Consider the following 25,070-nt stretch of genomic DNA (forward strand, 5'->3'; position numbering starts at 1 on the left):
GAGCTGCCATGTGGGTGTCAGGAAATGAACCCAGGCCTCTGCCAGAGCAGCCAGTGTTGTTAACTGCTGAAGCATCTCTCCAACCCCTCAGTGGGACATGTTGGTTTTTTAACCTAGAGTACTAACATTAGGGTTTCACTGTGTAGCCCTGGCTAGCCTAAAACCTTCTATGTAGATCAGGCTGGCCTCAAACTCATAGTGCTCTTCCTGCCTTGCTGCCCAAGAGCTGGCTAAATTAAAGACTTGCACCTCTGCCCCCTGCCTACATGCTTTTACACTACGGCTTTGTACATCCCATGAAGTATATTGTTAATTACCCGCATCTAAGCAATGCTGGCAACCCTATGACCATGTGGCTGGCTGGGCACCGCAGCTCACGGCTGCCCCACATGACAAAAGCATACTGTTTATCATTAGCCGGGGAAACAGCAGAATTTCTACTGAATGTGCATCACCTCCCCAATGTAATGCAGAAAGATCACATGACCTTTGTACACCAGGGGCTGTCCGCGCAGACAACTCATGGGTGTCAATATGTAATCTATAACCAACTCCCACGGCCCCGATCCAAACAGGACGTGATAGAAATTGGAGCTCATAATGTTTACAAGACATGCCTGGTGTTACACAGAAATGAGGAAAAGAGTCAGGCCACTCGGAGCACAAAGACAGAAACGGTTCCCTCTCCAGCCACCGACTCTAAGAGCTTTGGAGGTATAGGTCAAAGTTCCCCTCACACCAAGACGACCCTCATTGCCTGTGGGCTGTGACATCGGTTGCTGAGTAGAACAACCTCCTCATTGCAGTGACCGACCTGTGGCTGAAGCTAGGAGGGAAAAGAAAACCTGAGGTTTCCTTCCGGGAGATCCACCCTAACCTAAGGACACAGGAGGTGACGAAGTGGCTACAGTAATTCATGGTGGGGACAAGCTGGGAATCCCCTTCAGCACAGGGATTCTCCAGGCTGGCAGAACTCCCAGCATGGTTTGATGACCCAGACAAGAAATAACAAATCTGAACCCGGATACTCTGCCCTGATCCGATCCAGCTGTGGCCAGAGAGACACTGTTTGGGACAGGCCTGGCCCCACCTCGTACAATGGCTCCTGGCTATGACCTAGCCCTGGCTATTCGTATCATACTGGACTCTAGAGAGACTGAGCCCACACCACAGTCCACTCATCCACAGGTTAAGACAAAGACTAAAGCATAGATAAAAGACGGCCCTGGAAACATCCGAGGAGGAGGGCAGGGAAGGGGCTATGAGCCTTCCTCACTCTGACCTCATCTCCAAAAGGAAAGAAAGTTAGGCAATGCATGGTGACTCACACCTGTAATTCCAGCACTCCGGAGGAAGAGGCAGGAAGATCACAAGTTCAAAGCCAGCCTGGGGCTACATAGTGTGTTCCAGGCCACCCACAGACACAGAGTGAGACCTTGTCCCCAAAACAAACAAACAAACAAACAAGTAATTGGCTAGCTGGGAATTAGTGGCAAATGTCTTCAATCTCAACCTCAGGTGACAGAGGCAGGCAGATCTCTGTGAGTTCAAGGACAGCCTGGTCTACAAAGAGAATTCCAGGAACGCTAAAGCTTCACACAGAGAAACACACACAGTCTTGGGGGGGGGAAAAAGGAAAAAAAAATGAATCAGCATAGTGATGAGTGGTGCAGGTTGGTAACCCAGCGCTCAGGAAGCTGAAGCAGGAGGGCTGTCAAGGGTTCAAGAGCAGGCCAGGCTACGGTATAAGATCCAATCTACCACCACCCCCCATAAAAGCAGGCTGATGGCATGCCGACCCGGCACCTAGCATGCTCTAGGGTCAGTCCACTGCTTTCAGGAGGGAGGGAAGAAAGAGGGGAGAGAAAATCCCAGGCTTGTTTCAGACCCAACTCCATAGCCCAGGTCTTCTCCACAATTTCTCTCCTCCCTCCCCTCCCCCTCCCCTTCCTCCTCCCCCTCCCCCTCTCCTACTGAACTCCAACTTCATTCAGGATGCTTCCCTGCTCAGGGCAGGCCTGTCCTGACTTAACTCCTGCCAGCCATCAACGGACACACCTCATGACTACTCTGCACGGGGCCAGGCTAAGGTGGAAGGCGGTGGGTGTCACGGCGTGGCACAGGCTCAGATCCTCGGCCCTGACTCCAGCTCGTAGCACACACTAACACCACCTGATCGGCTCCCTTGGCCTGACAGGGGCTGCCACCTTTTACCCTCATGCGCAGTAACACCTCAGGAGTAGGGAGGGCCAGGGAGGAGGAGAGCCGGGCTGGGTTAGAGAGCGACTACCTCCCCAGCCTCCCCCAAACCTCTGTTCCGGGTACACATGGCAGACAAGCCTGAAGAGCTAGGTGTCTGCATAAGGGTGCTTAGGACACTGAGGGACACATTCTGTCCTGAGAGCAAATGACCTCAATACTGACAGTACAGGGGACAGCTTCCTAGACCCACTCTGTGCCAAGCTCCGGACTAGACACTTGGCTACATCTTCCCTCCCCCCAGATACCCATTTGAGGTAGTAGGGTCCAGCCCATTTCACAGCTGGAGAAATTGAGACACTTGGTGGCGCATTGCTGTGCCCATGTCCCACAGCCAGTGAGTGAGTGACTGGCTCAGTCTGCAGGCTCACAATGCTCTTCCCCACAGCAAGTCACGAAGCTTCTACTGTGTGACTGGTGGAAGAGGCAGGGTCTGACCACAGCAAGAGGGGCATGAGTCAGATGTGCGGAGGCTGAGGGAGTTAGACCAGTCCCTGCATAGTGAGCTGTCCTGGTGGTTCTCATGGTGACTGGATTTTCATGAAAAGGAGCTGTGCCTGGCTGTGAACAAAAAAAAAAAAAAAAAAAAAAACTCCTGGACTGGGCGGTGGTGGCGCACACCTTTGATCCCAGCACCAGGGAAGCAGAGGCAGGTGGATCTCTGTGAGTTCAAGGCCAGACCGGCCTACAGAGCGAGTTCCAGGAATCCTCCAAAGCTACACAGAGAAACCCTGTCTCGAAAAATCAAAAAACAAACAAACAAAACAGATTTCTCTAAAAAACAAAACAAAAAAACTCCTGGAAGGAGTTTCTGTGTCTGCAGAGACCAGTGGGACTATTAAAATTTCATTAGTTAAGAGATTTTGTAGATTCAGAGACTATTTTGGTCTCATTTTAACCTTCTGAAACGGCCATGCCTTAGCCCATTCTGTATCTGAACTAAAAATTTGTAACTAATACATACAAACCTTTTAGAAGACATTAACTCAGTAGAACACCAGAGTCTAACAATCCAAGAGCTAAGAGTGTCATTACATAGTGTCTTAGACCTATAAAATAGTTCCCCTGCCGTTCCATTGTACCTGCCTCTATGATGGACCCACTATTTGAAACTCATCTTTACTTGTGATTTCCTTTGTTCTGTAAAACTGTAAAAACACCATGAAACTGTTTCGCACAGGAACATGGAATTTGGGGTAACTTATAACTGTGTTCCCTGGGCCATGGTCACTTACAATGGCTCCAGAATAAATTGTCTTATTCCATTTAAGATGACAGCTGTGGTTTTTAGTTGAAATCAGCAAGGGCTCTGCTGCTCCACAGTCTCTGGAGAAACCCAGTGGGAAGATGCTGGTCCCCATGTATTGTGTGAGAAGAAACAGACCTGCAGAGCAGACCTGGAATTGTCCAGAGTTAGGCGAGGAAATTGAGACCCTAGGAGGGGAAGTGACTGCCAAATGGCCTCAGAACTGGTTGAGGCTGGAACTGAAACATCTTCATAGCCTGGATCCGGATTGGTGACTACAAGGGGATATAACCCCAGGAAGGAGAAGTGTGGGTCCTATCCAGGGAGATCCCATCTCCCTAGCTGCAATGCCTCTTGTGTGTGGACCATTCTGTGGCCTTCCCCTGACTTATTCAGAATTATGTGAGGAAGGGGCACAGAGAGGAGGTAGGAGAATCAGGAATTCAAGGTCAGCCTGGGCTACATGGTGAGCTCAAGGTAGACTATAGGAGACCCAGTCTCAAAAAAATAACTACATAAAACTAAGTGAGCATATACTACATGGCGGGCACTGGTGACAGAGCCAAGTGAGACATGGTCCTGCCTGCAGTGCCCTTCTGTCAGACGTGTGCAGGATGGAGGAGGAATATCTGTAATCTCTAACATCACTGGGGACCAGAGCACCTGTAGATTCTGGTACCTTCTAGGGTGTGGCTCCAGAAAGAGGATGCCAAATTTTCTGAAGCTCTGTGTGTCTAGTGTAGAATGGCAGCATATTTCTATAACCGACGTATGCCCTCCCACACATTTTAAATCAACTCGTGCTGTGGCCTTGGATTTGCACTACGCCTGCCTCAGCCTCCTTAGTGTCAACATTATTGGGATGAGCCACCAAGCCCCACTGATTTCACTATTCAAGGTGGACCCTCGGCCAGCGGGCGCTCAGCAGGTAAAAGCCTTGCAACAAAGCATAAGGACCTGAATTCAATCCCTGGGGTCCACAGGGTAAGAGGAAAAGACCCAACTCCTGCTGACCTCCACAGGAGACACACACACACACACACACACAGTTATTTAGCTGAATATTTCAATGAACTAGCAGAGTTGGATGAAAAAAAATCAAACTATTAATATTTGATAATTGACAGAAAACAGGCAAATGACTTGTAAGTCATTACTTATGTAGGAAAGAAACAAGCTGTGAATTAAGACCATAAAAGTCTAGTATCATAATATACACACACAGAGGAAGTATTCTCCGTAAAGCATAAAATATTTATGTTCCACCACCAGGCACAGTGGTGCACAACCTGGAACTCTGGCGCCTGGGAACAAAGGCCAAAGGCAGAAGGACGGCCACAAGTCTGAGGCCAGCCTAGTTTACACAGCCAAGCTGGCCAGGCATACAGCAAGGTCTAATCTCTATCTAAATCAATGAAAAACTCAAACGAATAAACTATCGTGTGTGTGTGCGCGCGCGTGCGTGCGCGCGCGCGCGCGCGTACATATATGTGCTAACACTCTATCTTCTATAAACTTCTTTTGCTTCACTGTTTCTATTTATTTTTCACTTTTCATGGCTGAGCTACTATGCATAGCATCACACCAATTAACCCTCCGCTTGATACTACATAAGTGATTCTTACTAAAAAGCAAACCGAACAGCCTCAAGCAAAGAACTGTCTGTTCCCAAGCACAGGAGGCTGGAATGTGCCCGAGGGAGAAAACACGTGTGCTGGATGGGCTTCCTGCAGGCATGAGTTCTGGTGCTACCGTGTGCCCAGGGTTAATGAATCAACAATGCAGATTAAGCAAGGTGTCTTGGGACGGAAGCGCCCACAAAACAAGCCTATAAATTAATTGGCTGACAAAAATCTTGTGACCAGAGGCTTGCATGAATGCAGCCCAGTGTTTCTCCTGTGAGTAATGGCTCGGTGTTTGTTAATTCAGTGACTTTATAGGACATAATTACCATGAAAAACACCAGTGGACCAGCTGGGTGTGGCAGTAGGAGGCTGTAATCCCAGTACTCATGAAGCCCAGAAAGACATCAAGTTTACCGCCAGCCTAGACCAAGTAGTGAGACCTTGCCTCAAAGAACAAACGACGCAGAAGCCTTGGCTGTGCCTAGCGAGAATAACACGAGCACAGGTAAACTGCTGTCCTGGGAAGGAAGGGTAATATTGGGCTCAAGGCCCTGAGAGTACCACAGCCAGCGTGCTAAGTGAGCTTCCTGCTCAAAGATTCCAGAATAGTTCAAAGGCCGCAACAGCCCAGGTGTCCATCAATAGATGAATAAAGAAAATGTTGTACTTCCATATGGTGGGACAGCGTTCAGTCAGGAAAAAGCAATAAAGTTTATACATGCCCCAACATGGATGAACCATGGACAGATTCTACTGAGTGGAATAAGCCAGACACAAATTGTTTGTTTACTTGTTTGTTGGTCACTTACAAGAAGTACTTAGTCAAATTCAGAACAGAAAGTAGGGGAGTAGGTACCAAGCTTGGGGGAGGGAAACTAATGGGCTTTTTATTGGTGCAGAGATTCTGTTGGGAGGGATGAAAAGCTAAGGAAAGGGTGACAGTCTGTGAACATGCTAGGACATGAAACTGCAGACTTATGCAGGGCGATGATGAGGGGCGGGGCGGGGCTCAGGGGTCAAGAGCAGTTGTAAAGGATCCAGGTTTGGGTCCCAGAACCCATGTGGAGGCTCACAGCCATCTAGTACCAGGGGATCTAACACACCCTTCCAGCCTCCAGGAGGCACTGCACACACGTGGTGCCCAGACATACATGCAGGCAAAAAATGTGTGTGTGTGTGTGTGTGTGTGTGTGTGTGTGTGTGTGTGTGTGTGTGTGTGTGTACTAAAAGTAGTCTAAGTATTTTTGATGGAAATCTGGGCAAGGTAGCACATGCTGGCAATCCCAGCATTTGGGGGACTTGGGCAGGAGGATTACAAGCTGCAGGCCAGCCTGTGAAATTCCGCCAGAGCTACCCTCATGCAGGGTCAAGAGGTAGTGCACACCTGTGACCCCATCATTTAAGAGGTAGGCTGGGCGTGTGACACACCCCTTTAGTTAGGCCCAGCACTCGGGAGGCAGATCTCAGTGTGCTCAAAGCGCCTTTGTCTATACAGTGAGACCCTCTCTCAAACCACCCCCCTGGAAAAGGGGCTGAGGCAGCAAATCCCTGAGAGTTCTTGGCTAGTCTGAGACACATTGCAAGCTCTAGTGTCTACCTTGGATTACAAGGTATCCAAAAAAGGAAAGAAAGAGACTGGGGGAGAGGGGAAAAGGAAAAAATGAAAACTTAGCTTTGAGGGTATTTTTCCCTTCTGAGTACATTTGATTGACTAATCGAGGTACCGGGCATTGAACCCAGAGTCTCACACACGTCTCCCCAACCCTTTATTTTTACTTTTTGAGACAGGCTCTTGCTGCCTCAAACTCACTAAGGCCAGGCAGGCACTGAACTTGTGTTCCTCCTCTGCCTCAGTCTCTGGAGGAGCTGAGATTAAAATGTGCACCACCAGGCCTGGCCTGTTATGTCTTACCATAAGCACTGTTTGTTTGAGCCACAGTCTTGCTATATGTAGTCCAGGCTAGCCTCAAACCTATGGTGCTTTTGCCTCAGCCTTTACACTCCAGTGTTAGCATCACAGACATGCCACCATGTCTCTATTCCTGGACATTTAAAAGTCATTGAAAAGCCAGGGAAGGTGGCACACCTTGAGTTCACGGTTAGCCTGGTCTACATAGCAAATTCAAAGTCCCCGATGGCTACACAGTGAGACCCTGAAAGGGAAAAAAAAAAAAAAGGGCAGGAAGAAAACAGATGCGACTGAGAAGTCACTTCAAGGGACCTGGTCCAAAGTTCAGATGACAAAGAAAAGCAGCCTGTTTGTACTTGGAAATGAATATTGATCAAACAAGAAAGTTTCCTGCCGGCCGTGGGTAACAGAGGAAGGAGGAGAAGAAGGGAAAGAAAACAGTCCAGCAACGTGGACTGGCTTGGGCCAGGCCAGCTACTCTGCCAGAAAAAACTGACCCCAGTGTGACTTTCAAAAGGTCAGGCTGCAGGGGAAAAGGGGCCTTCTAGAATGTGCGTGTGTGTGCGTGTGCGTGTAAAGACTTGGGCTGGATTGGGGCTCAGTGGCTCAGTACCTGCCTCTCACGAAGCCCCCAGCAATGCACAGATATAATGAAACTAAGCCTAGGTGTCCCTGCGTCTAAAGTTACTACTGGAATATTTACTTGGCGCTCATGCTGGCTTTGATTAGAATCTAGTATACATAAAGAAACACGCAGAGTTTAAAACTCTTACCAGCTATGTGGCTAGCCGCTCAGCTCCTTGAATGCCTATTTGCCTAGTGTGTGCCAGATACTGAGTTTGAACCAAAAATTGTACCCAGGTGTGGTGGTTATGCCTGTAACCCCAGCACTCTGGTTGCTGAGGCAGGAAAAGCACCCCAAGCTTAAGACCAATCTGGGTTACACGCTGATGAGTTCCAGGCCAGCCTGGGATACCACGTGGGACTATATCTCAAAAAGAAACAAAAATAAACAGACTTGCCCAGCCTAGGCTGTAGCTCAGTGGTGGAGTGTTTGCCTGGCTGTGTGCATCCTTCCCGGGCACCCAGTGCAAAGACCCTGCTCACTGCCACCCAGGACAATGACCACGCCTTGCTCTTGACAGGCTGGGAACTCGGGAGGCAGCAGTGAGCACCCCTAAGCTTAGAGGGAAGATACAAAAGAGCCCGACAGGGCAGAGGAGCCCTGGGGCAGAGATTCAGTCCTTACAGAATCTCTGTGAACTTCATGCTCATCCAAAATGTAACAGTGTTATGATAACGCGCGTGGGGAACCTTGTCAGATTCCATGACAGGCGAGACTGACTGAGGAGGACAAACACGCCAGGCAGACAGAGCTTAAGTGAGAAGCTTTATTAGAAAGAAAGGGGACGGAAGGGGAAAGGAAAGAGAAAAGAGTTAAAGAGACATAGAGGACAAAAGAGAAAAGGGACACAGGAAAAGTCCTGTCTACCCCACGACAACAGCAGGAAAGAGAGCGTAAGTGGGCGGGGTCTGTCTTTTAAAGGGGTCTTTTGTACCTGCGTGCAGACTATGCAACCATGGAACCCTGAGCTGACCAGGGTACCGCCTGAGAGCATTCTGCCAGGCCACAGGGGCAGGTCAGCATGATGCCTGAATCCTTACAAGCAGGATGGACTCAAGTGCTGAGGATTTGATTGACACACGAGTGCTAGCCTGCTGGTAGTTCCAGCTACTCAGAGGCAAAGCTCCAGGTGGAGGCCCAGTAAAGAAACAAACTTGAATACCTCAAAACCTGGCGGCCCAGTATAAGGAGGGCTGTTGACTTGAGGTTACAGCCACTGTGTAGGGAGGGACCAAGGAGGGGGAGGCTGTGTGAATCAGGAGGAATGAAAGAGAGATAAGTCAATGGGTGGGGAGGCACTGGGGGAAGGAAGTCAGGGAGGAGCCTCACATCGGAGAGGTGGGAAGGGAAGCTCCCAGACCCAGAGAAATGGAGGGAGGTAAGAGTCCCAGGAGACCACCGGGGCCCCAAGCTCAGCCTGAGGCTGGCTAAGAGAGGGCGCGCTGCTCACATCAGCATCCCCTTCTCTGCTCTCTGGAAGTTGGGAAGCCTGGCCCCAGCTAGCCTTTCTCCAAACAGCTGAGCAGGGTGTCTGCAGACCTGTCTCTAACGCCTCCAGGATGTAGGTCACAGCAACCGGCTTCCACACCCCTCCACCCTCTGTCTGGGCCCCACAGCGGGTAATGAAGCCATGGTGAGACACAGTTTTACACCCCTGGGAACAGGTTATGGAAGGGAAAAGAATTAGGCTCAAGCTCAGGTTTGCGGTAGATGACTTGGGCCCTCTAGAAGCAGACACTTCAGTGGCCCCTTGGCAAGGCAGTGGAATATTATCCAGTGACGAAAAAGACACTTGGTGTCACGCCATGGAAAGGTATTTGTAACGTCAAGTAAAGGAAGAGTCTGAGGCCAATTCTCTGGGATCCCAACTATCCTTCTAGAAAAGACAGAACTTCAGGGGCTGGATACGCGGCTCTGTGGGTGGCAACACCTGCTGTGTGAACATGAGGACTTGGGTTTGGATCCCACCATCCACGTGTGGCCACACCTGCTCCTCCCAGGGCTAGCGGGGAGGAGAAGACAGGCGGACCTCGGGCTTCCGCCACTGGTCTGTCACCAGCTTCAGAGGGACCCTGTCTCAAGGGAATAAAGTGCAGCATCACAGGGGGACACACAACATCTTTTATCTGGCACCCGCTACAGAGTGAGGAAAGAAGAAAAAAAAACTCCCTGGGTTAATTGAGAAGCGAGAGGATAGCTATCTAGGGTTGGAAAAGATGAGAAGGATTTTTTTTTAGGGCAGCGGAGCCATCCTGCATGACATGGCCACGGAAGGTACACACACTATGCAGGTATCAGAGCCCGTCTGTGAGCCACAAGCTGACAGACTGTTAACACCGACTGTAACACTCAGTTGTAACACAGGCACCACGCTAATGTGAGATATTACTAATCAAAGAAACTGAGGGAAGATATACCAAAGAACTCTATACTTCCTCCTCAAGTCTTCTATAACTCCAAACACACCTTTAATCCTGTCACTCAGGAGACAGGGGCAGGGTGATCTCTGTGAGTTTGAGGCCTGTCTGGTCAGTAAGTTCCTGGTCAAGCACAGTTACATAGTGAAGAAAAAAAAGTCCAGATGGCTCAGTGGGTAAAGGCACATGCTGCCAACCCTAACAATGTGAGTTTGACCTCCAGGGCTCACGAGGTGGAAGGAGAGATCAGACCCCTGAAAACTGTCCTCTCCTTTCCCTCCACATGTGTGCTGCGGCATCTTCTCTCCCTCCCTCCCTCCCTCCCTCCCTCCCTCCCTCCCTCCCTCCCTCCCTCCCTCCCTCCCTCCCTCTCTCTCTCTCTCACACACACACACACACACACACACTCACTCACTACATAAAAATGTAATTTGTTTTTTGAGACAGGCTTTCTCTGTATTGTTTAGGAGGCTCTCCTGGAACTAGCTGTGTAGATCAGATTCACCTCCAACTCACAGACATCCGCCTACCTTTGCCTCCCGAGTGCTGGGATTAAAGGTGTGTGCCACCAACGCCCGGCTAAAAGTGTAATTTTTAAAAAAATGTTAATTTTAGAACAAGGAAGACTTAACACTTATATTCCTTCCTAGGGACCTTTCTTCAGGCTTCCATACTAAAGCAAAACTGGTGAGAGTCTTTAACTGGAGTCTTTGCCAGACAGGCCCTGGGGCTGACCACCATAATCCCATCAGGTAGCAGTCCCCTGGGGCAGATAGAGCACACACACCTACAGCTTATTTCCCCCTTAGGGCTGGGTTGGCCCTCAACGACTCTCCCAGGGACACAGGGCTACCCTTGTCCAACCAGGACCTGAGGCTAAACCGAAACCAGTAACTGGAGTTCTGCCCCTCATTGAGCTCAAGGTCTTCATCCTCTCTGGAGAAGGAATGAACAGAGCCATGTTCCCAGAACACAGGAAGGCAAGGGTACGGTCCAGCTCTGGGGGGGGGGCAGCATCCACCTGGCCTTGGTCATTTTCCATAGAAATGTCTTGGAGCTACACAGATAGGGATGAGGGTGACACTCTAGACTGAGGTCACCAAAGCAGAGGATCCACCCTGACCCAGAAAACTCACCCCACTGAGTCCCTCTGCTCAACCACCCACCCAGCACCCCTGAAGGCCCGCCAACCACCCCACCTCCCATTCCAGAACACATGGTCATGCAGTTTGGAAACAAGGCCATGTAAATGGCTGAGGTGCAGGCTGGCGCAATAGCCATTGTTCTTTCCTGGGTGGAGACAGCCCAGTCTGACCCACCGTGCATGAAGGAAGACCAGGTACCACTGGTCAACCAGAGAGGATGCCCACCTGAGACTCTTTACTCTGACGTGGGCTCTAAACATGTCCTAAGGCAGAAGCAGACGGGGGCGGGGGGGGGTAGGGGCACGAAGCCTGGGACGGGACACTATTATACTTCTCCATAGACTGCTCTCTGGGTTCCCCATACCTCAGCCTGGGTCCAACCTTTGCCCTTGAAGAGAGGTCATGCTCACCACTTCCAGAGACCCTCACACCAGTTACCTTCCTTTGGGGATCTTTTTCTTGAAATGGTGGCAAACACATGTAATCCCAGCACTTGGGAAGCTGAATCAGGAGAACTGCTGTTAGTTCAAGAGCAGTCTGAAGCCGGGCAGTGGTGGCGCACGCCTTTCATGCCAGCACTCGGGAGGCAGAGGCAGGCGGATCACTGTGAGTTCAAGGCCAGTCTGGTCGATAGAGTTCCAGGACCGCCAGGGATACACAGAGAAACCCTGTGTTGAAAAATAAAAAAGAAGGCGGGTGTCGGTTGTGCACGCCTTTTAATCCCAGCACTCGGGAGGCAGAGGCAGGCAGATCTCTGTGAGTTCGAGGCCAGCCTGGTCTACAGAGCGAGTTCCAGGACAGCTTCCAAAACAATACAGAGAAACCCTGTCTCAAAAAAACAAAAAAAGAAAAAAAGAAAGAAAAAACGAGCCGGGCGGTGGTGAAACACGCCTTTCATTCCAGCACTCGGGAGGCAGAGGCAGGCAGATCTCTGTGAGTTTCGAGGCCAGCCTGGTCTACAGAGTGAGTTCTAGGAAAAACCCTGTCTTGAAACCCCTCCCCCCAAAAAAAAAACAGAAAAAAGAAAGAAAGAAGCAGTGTCTCAAAACATTCAACATACATATCTGTTACAAAAGACCCAGCCATTCCAATCCTAAGTATTAATACAAGAAAAATGAAAAGCCGAGCCGGGCGCTGAGGCAGGCGGATCTCTGTGAGTTTGAGACTAGCCTAGTAAAAGCTAGTTCCAGGCCAGCCTCCAAGGTCAGAGAAACCCTGCCTCGAAAAAAAACAAGAAAGAAAAATGAAAAGCCTGTGTTCACACAGAAACAGAAAATGCATACTAAGAGAAATTTTATTCACAACTAGCTGAAAAACACAAGACGACTAACACACTGTGGAGCATCCATTTACAGTAATGCAGCACCACTCAGTGCTAAAGAGGAGCAAACTGCAGGTCAGCAAGCGTAGCATCTTGGATGGCTACCAAAGGTATTATGGGGAGCTAAAGGAGCCAGACCCAAAAGATATGCAGCTGTATGATCTGTTTTGCATGGTGTTTTGTTTTTTGTTTTGTTTTTTCCAGACAGGGTTTCTCTGTGGCTTTGGAGGCTGTCCTGGAGCTAGACCAGGCTGGTCTCGAACTCTCAGATATCCACCTGCCTCTGTTTCCCAAGTACTGGGACTAAAAGCATGCGCCACCACCGCCTGGCGACTTTCTTTTTTTTTCTAATCAGGGTTTTTCTGTATAGCTTTGGCTGTCCTGGAACTTGCTTTGTAGACCAGGCTAGCCTCGAACTCACAGAGATCCATTTGTCTCTGCCTCTCAGAGTGCTGGGATTAGAGGCGTGCACCACCACCGTCTGGCCACATGACATTCTTGAAAAGGCAAAAACTCACCGAACTAGAGAACAGATTGGTGTTGCTAAGAGATGAGCATGGGGGAGGGGAGATGACTGTAAATGAAGGAATATGGGGAAGATGAAACTATCCTGTACCTTAATGGTGATGTGTACATACAACTCCACACATTTGTCAAAAACCATAAACTATACACCATGAAGGACATTTTGTTCATGTACATTTAACATAATCCCTGGGCAGAACTCAGTGGTGACCTGCCTACCTAGCATTGCAGAGGTCAGTCATCAATCACACACACACACACACACACACACACACACACACACACCTACATCCTGTGTGCAACTCAAATCTCTCTCTTTTATACCCACTTGATAACAGCCCTCACACAATGGCATTTCAGCCTAAACGGATGTTTCTTCCTCCTGTGTCCCCTCTCTTACACATATTGCCACAGCCCTACCTATTCTCAAAGCTTCTCCTTCATCTCCTCCAAGAAGCCTTCCTTGAACGAGTCACTTGGGCCTCTAAATACACTTCATCCTGAAGACTGTCATTAACTGTTCACTGCAGGCACTGACTATCAGACCAGCCACCAGGCCTTCCATTCACATTTGCCCCAAAAGGAGCACACAGTTGGTGTTTTGTGGGTGCTGTGGGTTGGCGAAGGGCTGTGGTCAGAACACGGGGAGCCTGCAGTGTTTTCTAGGTGTGCAGGAAGCTACCTAAACAGGGTCTTCTTGTGTTAGTAGCACCGCAACGGCTTACGGTCCACCTCCTGTCACACACGAGGTCACAAACTTATGGAGGGACATTTCTGAGGATCTCTGCTCGTTCCCAGAGTTCCCAGGCCTGGCAGACAGACCCTGGGGACTGGAGACTGTCCCATCACCTCAGAGCTGCCATTTCTCATTAGCAGCCACAGGTGATGGTGTCCCTCATCTGAAGTCAGTTTTACAACAGAAGCACAAGGGCACAGGCCCAGCTTGCCAGGACTCCCCAGGCCACTCCACAACTGGACTCTTCCAAACGTATCACCAGCCACTCCTTAAAAATTCCAACGTGTCTAGTTTGAGGACCACCTATAAGTCATTTATTTGACAAACACTTACACGGTGCTTAGGAGGGGCAAGAACCAAAGCACTTTAAATATTAACTCATTTAATCTTCATAACACTGTGAAATTGCTACTGACTCTCTCTCTCTCTCTCTCTCTCTCTCTCTCTCTCTCTCTCTCTCTCTCTCTCTCTCTCTCTCTCTCTCTCTCTCGCTAAGATAGGGTCTCATGTAGCTATAGCCGCCTTGAATTCTGAGATTCTCCTGCCTCAGCCTCCATCCAGAGCACTGGAATTACAGGTTTGTGCCACTGATTATGGGTTTCTATGAACATTTTTACCTTCATTCCGCAGAGGGGAAACTGAGGTACACCACACAGGTTAATAACCTGCCCTAGAAAACCCTTTCTGACCAGGCAGTAGTGGTGCATGCCTTTAATCTCAGCATTTGAGAGGCAAAAGCTGGTGAATCTCTGAGTTCGAGGCCAGCTTGGTCTACAGGTCTAATTGTAGGACAACTAGGACTACATAGAGAGGTCCTGTCTCAAAAAGAAAAAGGAGAAACAGATGACAGAGAGACAGACTGACCAACAGATAGACCGACTGACCACAACCATCCTAGGTGGACAGGACAGGGGCTCAGACTCAAGCAGGCTTTCTGGAAAGCTATGCTATCCAAACAGTACGCCTAGCCCCACGCACCAAGTAGCACTAAAATGAGATGTGGCTAATCTGAATTGTGATGCTTCTTTAACTGTAACTTTTTAGTACTCTATGAATAACACCAACTAGGTTGTTCACCATTTTACTTTTCCTCCCAGCACTAGGGACTGAACTCGAGGCCTTACATATGTAAAGAAAATTCTCTACCACTGACTGACCTTTCCCTATCCATTAACACGTTAAAAATCTAATATTACAGTAAGTCAGAACATATTATAAAATGTTAGGGAATACTAGGGATGTGACATAGAGCTTTTTATTTTTGACATATTACTTTAAAATATTTTTAATGTTATCTGTGTGACTGTTTTCTACTTATGGATGTGCTTGTTGCCTGCAGAGGTCAACAGAGGATGCTGGATCCCCTGGAACTGGAGTTACAGAGTGTGGGCTGCCCATCTGACATGGGGGCTGTAAACTGAACCTGGGCCCTTTGCAAGAACAGTAACTGCTCTTATTACTCTTATTGCTCCACAATCTCTCCGGCCCCGTGTTTAGTTGTTTGTTGACTTTGAGACAAGGTCTCACTATAAAGCCCTTGTTTGGAAGATCGGGAATGCCATGTAGAGACACATTAGCTTCATAGAGATCTATCTGCCTCTGCCCCAAGTACAGGAACTAAAGGTGTGCGTATTTTATATGTTTGCTGGGGGTGTGGCTGCACACGTGCCCTTGCAGGAGTGTGAGGGCCAAGAACAATTTAGGGGAGTTGGTTCTCTCCTTCCACCATGCGGGACCCAGGGACTGAACCCAGGCTGTCAGGCTTGGCAACACGCACCTTCACCTGTGAAGTCATCTTTCCTGGACAAACCCAGAGTTTTGCACACGCTGGGCGAGCATTCTACCACCAACTCGCTACCCTGGCCCTTCAATTTTTTGATACAGAGTCATACTATACAGCCTAAGCTACCCTCATACTTACAATCCTCCTGCCTCAGCCTCAAGATGGAACCACAGCCTTGAACATGAACCAAGTGTTTTACCACTGAGCCATTCTACAGTCTTCTTAGATTTTATTTCTATTGGGTAGTTCCCCTCTGGCATCCGGACTAGTTCTCCATTCTGGGGTCACCTTCCGCAAACCTTAGCTTCAGGGCAGGGCCAAGGTGTGGCCTGACTCTAATTCAAAGATGGGGGGGACCAGACAGTAACTGCCACACCCTCCTGTTCTCTTTCCTGACCAACCTGGACACTCCCCTCTCCCGCCCTAACCTCTAGTTCAGAAGGCAGCTCTACCTCCCTCTAGTAGGTATCTCTGGTGGGAGAGTTCCCCTAATGTCACTGGTGGGTCCTCTCAAGCTAACATGAAAACCCAAGGCCCAGTACCACAGAAGGGCTAAAACAGAGGTACCCAGGTCATCCATCCAATTTCTCACACAGGGAAGAGTGTAGACACCTCCTCCACAACTTCCTAACAACACCCACAGATTCCAACATGGGGCTCCAAGGGCCGGGGGACCACCTCTGCTGTGGCCACCAAGAGGGGCTGCTTGCCTTCAGGAGTGAGGAATGACAACACCAAAGATCACAGCCTCCAGTCTCCCATCACCCTCAATTAAGACCTTCAAGCCCTAAGCAGGCGTGGTAGCAAATGCCTGGAATTCCATCTAGCACTTCAAAGCAGAGAAACAGGAATCCAAAGTTCCAGATCTCTGAGCATTAGTGGCACATGCCTTTAACCTCAGCACTCGGGAGGCAGCAGCAAGTGGATCTCTGTGGGTTCGAGGCCAGCCTGGTCTACCAAGCGAGTTCCAGGACAGGCTCCAAAACAATACAGAGAAACCCTGTCTTGAAAGACAAAAACAAAAAACAAAACAAAGTTCCAGGCTACCTGGAGTTTGAGGCCTGCCTTAGTGATACTGACTTAGAGAACCAGGGCCTGGAGTGACAGCTTAGTAACTAAGAGCACTGACTGCTCCTCCAAAGATGCAGAGACCAGGGCTTGATCCCCAGCACCCACAATGGGTGACTCACAACCATCTATATAGCTCTAGTCCCAGGGAGTCCAACCCCACCTTCTGGCCTTTGAGGGTACTACACACACGTGGTACACAGACTCACACACAGGCAAACCACACATATGATAACATTTTTTTAAAATTTAGAGATACCAAAGCCCCGCCTTTCTTGTTGCCTGCTCCAGCTGGGCATCACCACTGCCCTTTGACCTCCAACGAAGCCCAAGATCACACACGCAGAAAGGAACCAAGATATTCACCTGGCACTAGCCACTAAATTAAGTGTAACTGGTGGGAACCCACAGGTATAAGCAACAAACACAATGCAGAGAATATCCAAGTGTCAAATCCTGATGCAAGCCATGTGCCGCTCAGCAGCTTCAGGAAGTTCCTGGCCCGCAAAGGGGGGGGATGCTCCTTATGTACCAGTTCCTGTGCTAAGACAGGTGTGCAATCGTTCACAATGTGTTCTCCAAGAACCACAAAGCCATCAAGGAAAGAGCAATAGGGCTGACCGTCAGTCACCAATGCCAAACCACAGTGAAGAAAACAAATAGACATTTTATTTGTACTTAAATAAAGCCACAAAACTGCCACACACATACACACAAACACGCACACATATACACACACATACACATACACACACACATACACATACACACAAACACATACACATACATACACACACACACACACACACACACACACACACACACACACACACACAACAAATTTAATCTCGTACTTTTTTCTTTCAGTGGTCCTACAAATGAAATCCAGGGTTCTGTCGTGCTATCCAGGCAATGCTCTTCTACTGGGCTACCCCAGGCAAACACAATTCTCATGGGTGTTCTCCACCTTTAAACACCAGATGTGGTTCTTGATGTGGCCAGAGTCAGAAAACTGAGTAAAGACTTCATAATTACACTGCCTCATACCTAAACTGTGGTATTATGGGGCATTTTGATTTTTTTCCTCTCAATTTCCTTCTCATTTTCCAGGTTCTCTACTATGAATCTATATTAATTTTAACAAGAAAAAAAGTAAAAACCCTGGCGCACGCCTTTAATCCCAGCACTCGGGAGGCAGAGGCAGGCGGATCTCTGTGAGTTCGAGGCCAGCCTGGTCTACAGAGTTCCAGGACAGTCTCCAAAGCCACAGAGAAACCCTGTCTCGAAAAACCAAAAAAAAAAAAAAAATTAAAAACCCATTAAACCCAGTTGTGGTGGCTCACACCTTCTCATCTTAATAACAGGAGGTCGAGGCAGGGGAACTGCTATGGGTTCAAAACCAACATGGGCTACAGTGTGCCACCCTACCTGCAAACACAAGTCAGACACCACAGTGCTCAACAGCAGTCCTGGTACCTGGAAGGCAGAGGCAGGGCGACAGGGCATTTATGTTTACCCAGAGCTACATACTAAGGCTGAGGCCAGCCTGGGCTACCTGAGCCTCTGTCTCCAAAGAAAATAAATACAAGAGCTGGGGACGTAGCTTACTTGGCAGGATGCTTGCCTGGCACACACAATGCCCTCGTTTCTACCTGCGGCTAGACGCACAGGGGAGGCGAGGCCTGCAGCGTCATCCGTGCAAGGCCCTTGTCGGCTAGAGATGAGTCTGAAGCCAGCTTGAGAGACATGCTCAGAAAACACCACCACCTCCGTGGGAGAGTGCTTGCTCGCCTAGCCTGCACTGGGGTAAGCTGCTTTCCAGGCAAATGAAAGATGTTATGTCTTCTTTTTGCTTAACCTCCGGCCTCCTAGAACATTCTAGCCAGTGAGATGACGCAGGCCTGGTTCTGCCATCCAGGGCTTCCTCATGATCCTCAACACCCACAGGGCTAACAGAGCATAGGGCTAGAGAGAGCTGTGGGCTCTGCCGTTAGAAAGTTCCCTGGCCTTGCGGGAGACGCAGGGTGAGCTCTGCACACAGTGCCCAAGATAGTCCTCCAACCAGACACACCCGACACCAGTCACTTCTCTGGTTCCCAGGAAAACTATGAAGTTGAAAAACCTTACTGCGGAGTTACAGTGTCGAGCGGTGATAGAGCTTGCCCAGAATGCACAAGTCCCGTCTCCCACCCACCCACCCCTGCCCCCAGTCCCAGCACCACAAACAAAAAAGAAAAAGAAAGAATATTTCTCCATCCAAAGATTACTTGGAGTGAATCCAGGCTAGAGACTAGAGACTAGTTACCTCAAACTCCATTTCTCCATAGAGATTTTATGAAAAACTCTGACACAGAGGACTAGCGGAGGGGGGGGGGGTCAGAGCACTTGCTAGCATGCATGAGTTCCTGGGATCCAGGCTCAGCATGGCAAACCAACAAACCAACTAGCCAATAAATGGAATAAAACTTGATCTAGAACTGGGCAAGGTTTGGACAAGAAATCCAGTGCTCTGCCATTTTCAGAACCTTCATCTTGTCCCTTGGAGAAATAAATAAATCAGGCTGGCATGTGTTTTTCCTACAGCCACTCCTAAGGCTGCTCTCTGCACCCCCAAAGATGACCTGTGAGAATCTAGCAAAATGAACTCACACAAAAAACTCCATGGACTGACCCTCGCTTCTCCCAAAGCAAGGCGCACCTTAGCGCATGCACACAGAATCTGTCCCACCCTTCCATAGATGATGGCAAGATAATGTCCAGGCTCCTAGAACATTCCACCACCTGCCTCAGGCAGGAATCTCCCCCTGCCTGTCTGGCTGTGACTGTGGCTGAAGAACTCTCCTCACAGTAGTCCAACTGACCCAAGGCTGTTGTCTCCCTACCCAGAGCTTTGCCCAACGTCACCTTCCATCAACTCTTACTTGGGGCTCAATGCCAAGGTGGAAGGCAGCCAGGTTGGAGGGCAGCCAGGAAGAAACAACACTAGTCTTTCATCCTGGCCAAGCCAACTCACGGAGCCATCCTGGGGGCTCCCGGGGAAGGGGAAGGCACGGTTCTGGCCCTGTGAGCCTGGCAGAAACCTGGCAGGAGGCTGCCAGACACAAGGGCTTTGCTTAAGACACACAACAAAGTGCTCAAGCAAATAATGGGTCCTTCTGCTCAGGTTTCACCCTAAGTCAACAGCCCCCTTAGGCAGAGAGCCCCACCCCAGGGCCCACCCTATGTGTCATCAGCCCCTCCCCAGTGCCCTCTGCACTGGTCCTAACACTCAACCGGATATGCAGTCCCATCCCCCAGGAGGGTCACCCTGGCCTTAGCGCAGCTTCCATTTCCTGCCCCTGGTGACTCCTCTGAAGTCTATTGTTCCCATTGAGTTTGGGTCAAAGGAAACTGGGTCCCCACCCATGGGGGCCTGCCTGCCCACCCTGGCCTGGCCGAGAAGCTGGCCCAAACCAGGGAGCAGCAGGCCCATCCTCCTGCCTTTCTGGAAAGCTGGCCTGTGTCACAAGCAAACAGATGGGCATAGATCTTGGCCTGAAGTTCTGGTGGGAAACTTCCCACAGATCCTGTCCCGGCAGCTGAGGGCCCTAGGAACAACCACACAGGTGTGGCTAGACAATCCCGAACACATAGCCTTAAAAAAAGAAAACAAAACCAGCACGGAGAAAACTACCATTTCACAAGAGGTCAAGGCAACCCTGGAGATGGAGACTCCAGGCTCCCAGTGAGGCAGCCTGCCCTACCCCAGCCTCCACCTGGGCCCCTGAGCCTGGTGACACCCCGCCCTCAGGGTGCTGGGGAGCAGCTGTTCAGCTCCAGTTTCAGAGCTTTAAACAGAGCTGTTGTTCCCACTTCTGCCAACAAAGGGTCAAGGGGGCAAAGCAGCCCTGAGTTCCCAAGCGCCACCAGACGCCTCAGTTACAGGAAGGGTAAGGCCCAAAGTCAGGGGCCAGTGTCCCTCTACCTCCCCTGAGAAGGAGGAGACACAAGTTTGGCAATAGGTATGGCTTTGTGACTGTCACCAGCACAAGACTGCAGAAGGGAGGCCAAGGGAGGCTGTGACATTTGCATCCCGGGAGATGGGAAAGACAAGAGCCCGGACAGGAGCTCAGGGGTGGGGCAGTGTACTTAGCAAACCTGAACGCGTGCACACACACACACTCCCTCGCACATACCTGGCAGAGTAATACTTAGACCTTTAGAGGAAGGAGAACGCAATAGAAGGCTCGTGGGGTCCCCCCAGACTGGTGTGCTTATATCCTACTATAAAGTAGTTGTATACTTTCTTCTCGGACGCAGGAGAATCGTCTACCTGTATCACAGAAAGGCAGCCACCACCCAAGTCAGACTGTTACAGTTTCCATACGGGATGAGCAACAGAAGCTAGGGTTTGGGGGCCCAGATATTGGGTTCCACAATGCAGGAGACAGAATCTAAAGTGTAGAGCTTAGGTTTTACTCTCAACTCTGCCACTCAGGGCATATGCAATCCTGAAGGTTTTATGGTCCCTCTCGGGGTCTCAGTTTCCCCACAAAAGGGCTGGACAATGGCAGAGGGTCCAACAGTGCTCAACAAATTCACCCCAGGGCAGGGCAAAATGGAAATGAGCGTATGGGAGCTGGGAATGCTGTTGGGGAGGCAAAGGAAGGCCTCCCCATGGCACGGGACCCCCAGCAAATGTTCAGTTCACATCGGCAAAGCAGATGCGATGAACGGGGCGAGGTTTCCCAAGGGGGGTTCAGAGGAACGGTCATTCAAATTTCACGTGGTATAGGACCCTGAATTCAGCCCTCAGCATGGAAGGAGGAAGGGGGCAAGCTTGGGAAAACATAAGCTACGCTGCCGTTCCCATGGGCCCTGGGATGTGCCATCAGGAGCTTTGCAAACAGAGTTTTCAGCACAAGCTTTCTGCAAGTACTAGTTACTCCCCCTCCCCCTCTCACTCCCTAAATGTTACTCATCAGGAAACTGAGCCCAAAAGCCTTAAAGGTAGTGAGTGAGTCTCAAGATCTGTCCGGGTCTGGTCTGTCTGACCCCATGCTGTGCATTTTCTACCCTACAGAGCTGTTTTTTGTAAACCAGCAGTACACATGGCCTGAGTGCTCAGGGATATGAGGCATTTCCCAGCACATTATCTAATCTACATTAGCAGGATAGAAGGAAGGATAAACACAGGAGCCCCCACTCCTGACCGTTTTCTGTTCCTTCCTCCCAAGAAACCCTAGCTGTCATCTCTGTTGTGTTCATGAGGGAGAACTCTGACACCAAGTCTGTCTGTGGCACTCATACCATCATCCTGGAGGAAGCTAACAAGCCCAAGGCAGCCCTCACCTTCCAAACTGTCACTAAGGCACTGAGCTACTCACGGTTCCCCACGCTCTGGAAGCTGAGGCAGAGGATTACCCAGTTTGAATGAAGTCTGGGTTACAGAACAAGACCCCAACTACTCAGGAGGAGTCAGGTCTAATAGTCTATTAAGGAATGAGATTTTTCCCCCTTGGTGCTCCAAGAAGAGGCTAACCCTGAGAGGTAGTTTAGACCAGTAAACTTTGATGCTGTTTTGTCCTTGAGGACAACTTAGAAACACTATCAACATCCCAACATCCAACATGGTCACCCAAGTCTGCTGACTCAGGCCTGTAAGCCCAGAATTTAGAAGGCTGAGGTAAGTGAACTGCTGTGAGTTCAAAGCCAGACTGGTCTTTTGAGTCTGTCTCAAAAAAAAAAAAGTTATTTGTTTTTTGTGGTTTTGTTTTTGTTGTTTTTTGTTGTTGTTGTTGTTCCGTTGTGTTGTTTTGTTTTTTGAGGCAGAAGGATGAAAGTCAATTTATGCTAAGGTAGTAAGTAGTACTAGGCCAGGCTAGACTAGACTTCTGTCCCAAAAGAAAACAATCTAACAAGGTCTCTCCTTTTGTGGGGCCCACCCCCACAAACATTCTCAAAAGCCCATCCTATTCCCTAAGGGCAGAGATGTCAGCCTCCCAACAGCTCTCTAAACCATTCCCCCAGAACAGGATCAACTCTCCCTCAGAAAGACAGCTGCCTGGAAGGGGGGCAGGTGTAGGCAGCTTCCTGCCAGCTCTGCCCAACCCAGCAGGGATGGAGTGGGGAGGGGGGACGGGAGGACACCTCCAACTACTACTGTCAAACTCTCCCTGCACACAAAGAGGTTGCAAACACCGTCTCCTGCTCCGGTTCTGCAGGAAGAAGTCAGAGCCAGAACCAACATCCTCAGAGCGAGGACAGTCTTGGAGAGGAGGGAGGCACCACACACCCACTCCCGACACTCAGGGTTTCACACGGCACCTTCTTCAAGGCGCACTGTAGTACAATGTACACACTGTCACGTTCAGCACAAACAAACGCGCCTACTGAAAGCAAGGTGAGTCACAGTGCCCAGATCTCTCACCCTCAGGTAACACCCAAAACTTAAGGATGCTGGCACAGTAAGATCTCGCTTAAACTCACTCACGGAATCGGGGTGTGGGTGTGCCTGGAGCCCCCTGACGTGTGTGTGCAACGCCGCGCGCCCCTGGGCTACCTGCTAGGGTATAGTGCCTTGGAGTTTGGGGAGCTCTTGTCCATCACTCCTCAGCATTGGGAGCAACAGCGTCTCAAACCCTGGGGACCTCTGCAAAAGGTGCAAGCCACACGCCTCCCTCCGCGGCTAGCTTCTCCTGGCCGAAAAGTAGAAAAGAAACTAGCTGGGGCTCTTAAATCGCCTATTTCTGATATCTCAGCCAGGCGACCTTGCTATGCCCAGCCCCTGAGCTCCACCTCCCGCACGTGCCCCGATGGTCCTCTAGTGCTGCCTGGGACCACGCGGGACGCCGATATCCTCCGAACTCGCCAGACTTACCGGTCCCAGGGTGCGGGAGGCGGGGTGGGAGCGCTCGGCCGGCTGCAGCAGGTCCGCTCGGGGCGCCAAGTCTTCCAGCGGCGGCGGCTGCGGGGCCGGAGCGCGGAGCTGCGGCGGTCCCCACCCCCGGGGCCGGAGTTTGCAGAGGAGCCCGGCAGGAATGCGCGGAATGGGCGCTGGAATGAGACGCGCGCGGCTGGATTGGGAGCGGAGGGAGTGGCGCTGCCGCCCGCACCTCGGGGAGGAGACCCGGTCGGAGAGGGGCCGGGCTGAGCGGTGGGGCGGAGCCCGGGGGAGCGCGGGCAGCCACGGGACGGGGCAGGGCCGAGACACCCGAGGACCCCGCGGATCCCTCGGCGCCTCCCGCCGCTCGCACCCACCCGCCTAGGCTCTGGTCTACCGATTTCCCGCTCTCATCCAGCTCCCCACACACCCGGGTGGCGTTGAGTCCTAGCTGTCCCCCCACCACTTCCAGCTGAAAACCGTCCCCTCCGCCGGGGTGGGGCGCGCCTCGCTGCGCTCCTGGAAGGACGCGAGCAGGAAGGGCTGTTCCCTTCCCCGAGGCTGCTACCGAGGACTCTCGCTCCGGGAGCAGGAAGCAGGAACTCCCGGCTCTGCTCCCAGATCCGCCACCGCTTTCCCTCTCCAGCCCTCCCCAGTATTGGCCCTTTCAGTTCTCTCGGTGTCCCTCGGGATCTGCAGAACTGTCACTCAGAAAGCAGGGAAGAAAGGGGAGACCCGTCATGTGCTCGGCTGTAACTCTGTGACTCTTTATCCTGTTAATAGGTCCACCGGATGCTGCGAGAATAATATGAATATAGGGTCCCGGCAGGGGTTCGCAGAGAGTTGGAATTTGGCTGGAGATCCAAGATACAGGACAGAGTCGTCATGAAGTTAGAAGCCTAGGCTTCTAAGTGCCAAATCAACTTGGGAGAAACACGTGGGTTGGGGCTGAGTAATCTTCCTAACAATTTGGCTTAAAGCAGCTACAGTTACTACATAGCTCCGGCTCCCACCCTGTCGCTTTGGGAAACTTAAAACCAAAGAAAAGACTATTTCCAAAAATCGAACAATCTCTGGAGCATTATCATTTAGTTTTTATATTTCTGTGGTTCTCCCAGTCCAAGCTCCTTGGCCAAACAAATCCTTGAAGGCAGTAAACTGCCGGATTTATCTTATCTTTCCCCAGCACTAACATAGGGTGGAGATATACAGACTTAATGAGGGAAGGGTAGCATGGGAAACGCTGGAAAGAAAGTGTAAATGCCATGGTTGTGCCCGAGAGAGGTGATCCAAAGAGTCTGCGGAAATGCCGGCATCACCGGACTAAGTAGCATCCAGCCTTACAAGTGAAGACTTTGAAGGAAGCAGCCCTCGTTTGGATATATAAATTCCGGTATGCTTATTAAATGAGTCATATCAAAGCTTGGTCATGTCCCATTCACATGAGAGGAGCAGCACGAGGCAGTGTATCTGTGAGCAGAGACGTAACAACTGACCTGCCACTTAATGCAACAGTCCTTTGTTGAGCGCTTGTTGACTCTGGCACCAA

General features: G+C 50.4%; 1 protein-coding gene across 1 annotated transcript in view; it reads right to left on the bottom strand.

Moving 5' to 3' along the window:
- Positions 1-23,748, bottom strand: part of Tead4 (TEA domain transcription factor 4) — a 78,225-nt gene extending 54,477 nt beyond the window's left edge. Inside the window, exon 1 of the mRNA XM_040737971.1 lies at positions 23,519-23,748. The gene's annotated coding sequence lies outside the window, so the exon portion shown is untranslated. The remainder of the gene's footprint in view (positions 1-23,518) is intronic.
- Positions 23,749-25,070: the final 1,322 nt, after the last annotated feature.

Source organism: Mesocricetus auratus, unplaced genomic scaffold, assembly GCF_017639785.1.
Source record: "Mesocricetus auratus isolate SY011 unplaced genomic scaffold, BCM_Maur_2.0 Super-Scaffold_100676, whole genome shotgun sequence".
NCBI lineage: Eukaryota > Metazoa > Chordata > Mammalia > Rodentia > Cricetidae > Mesocricetus > Mesocricetus auratus.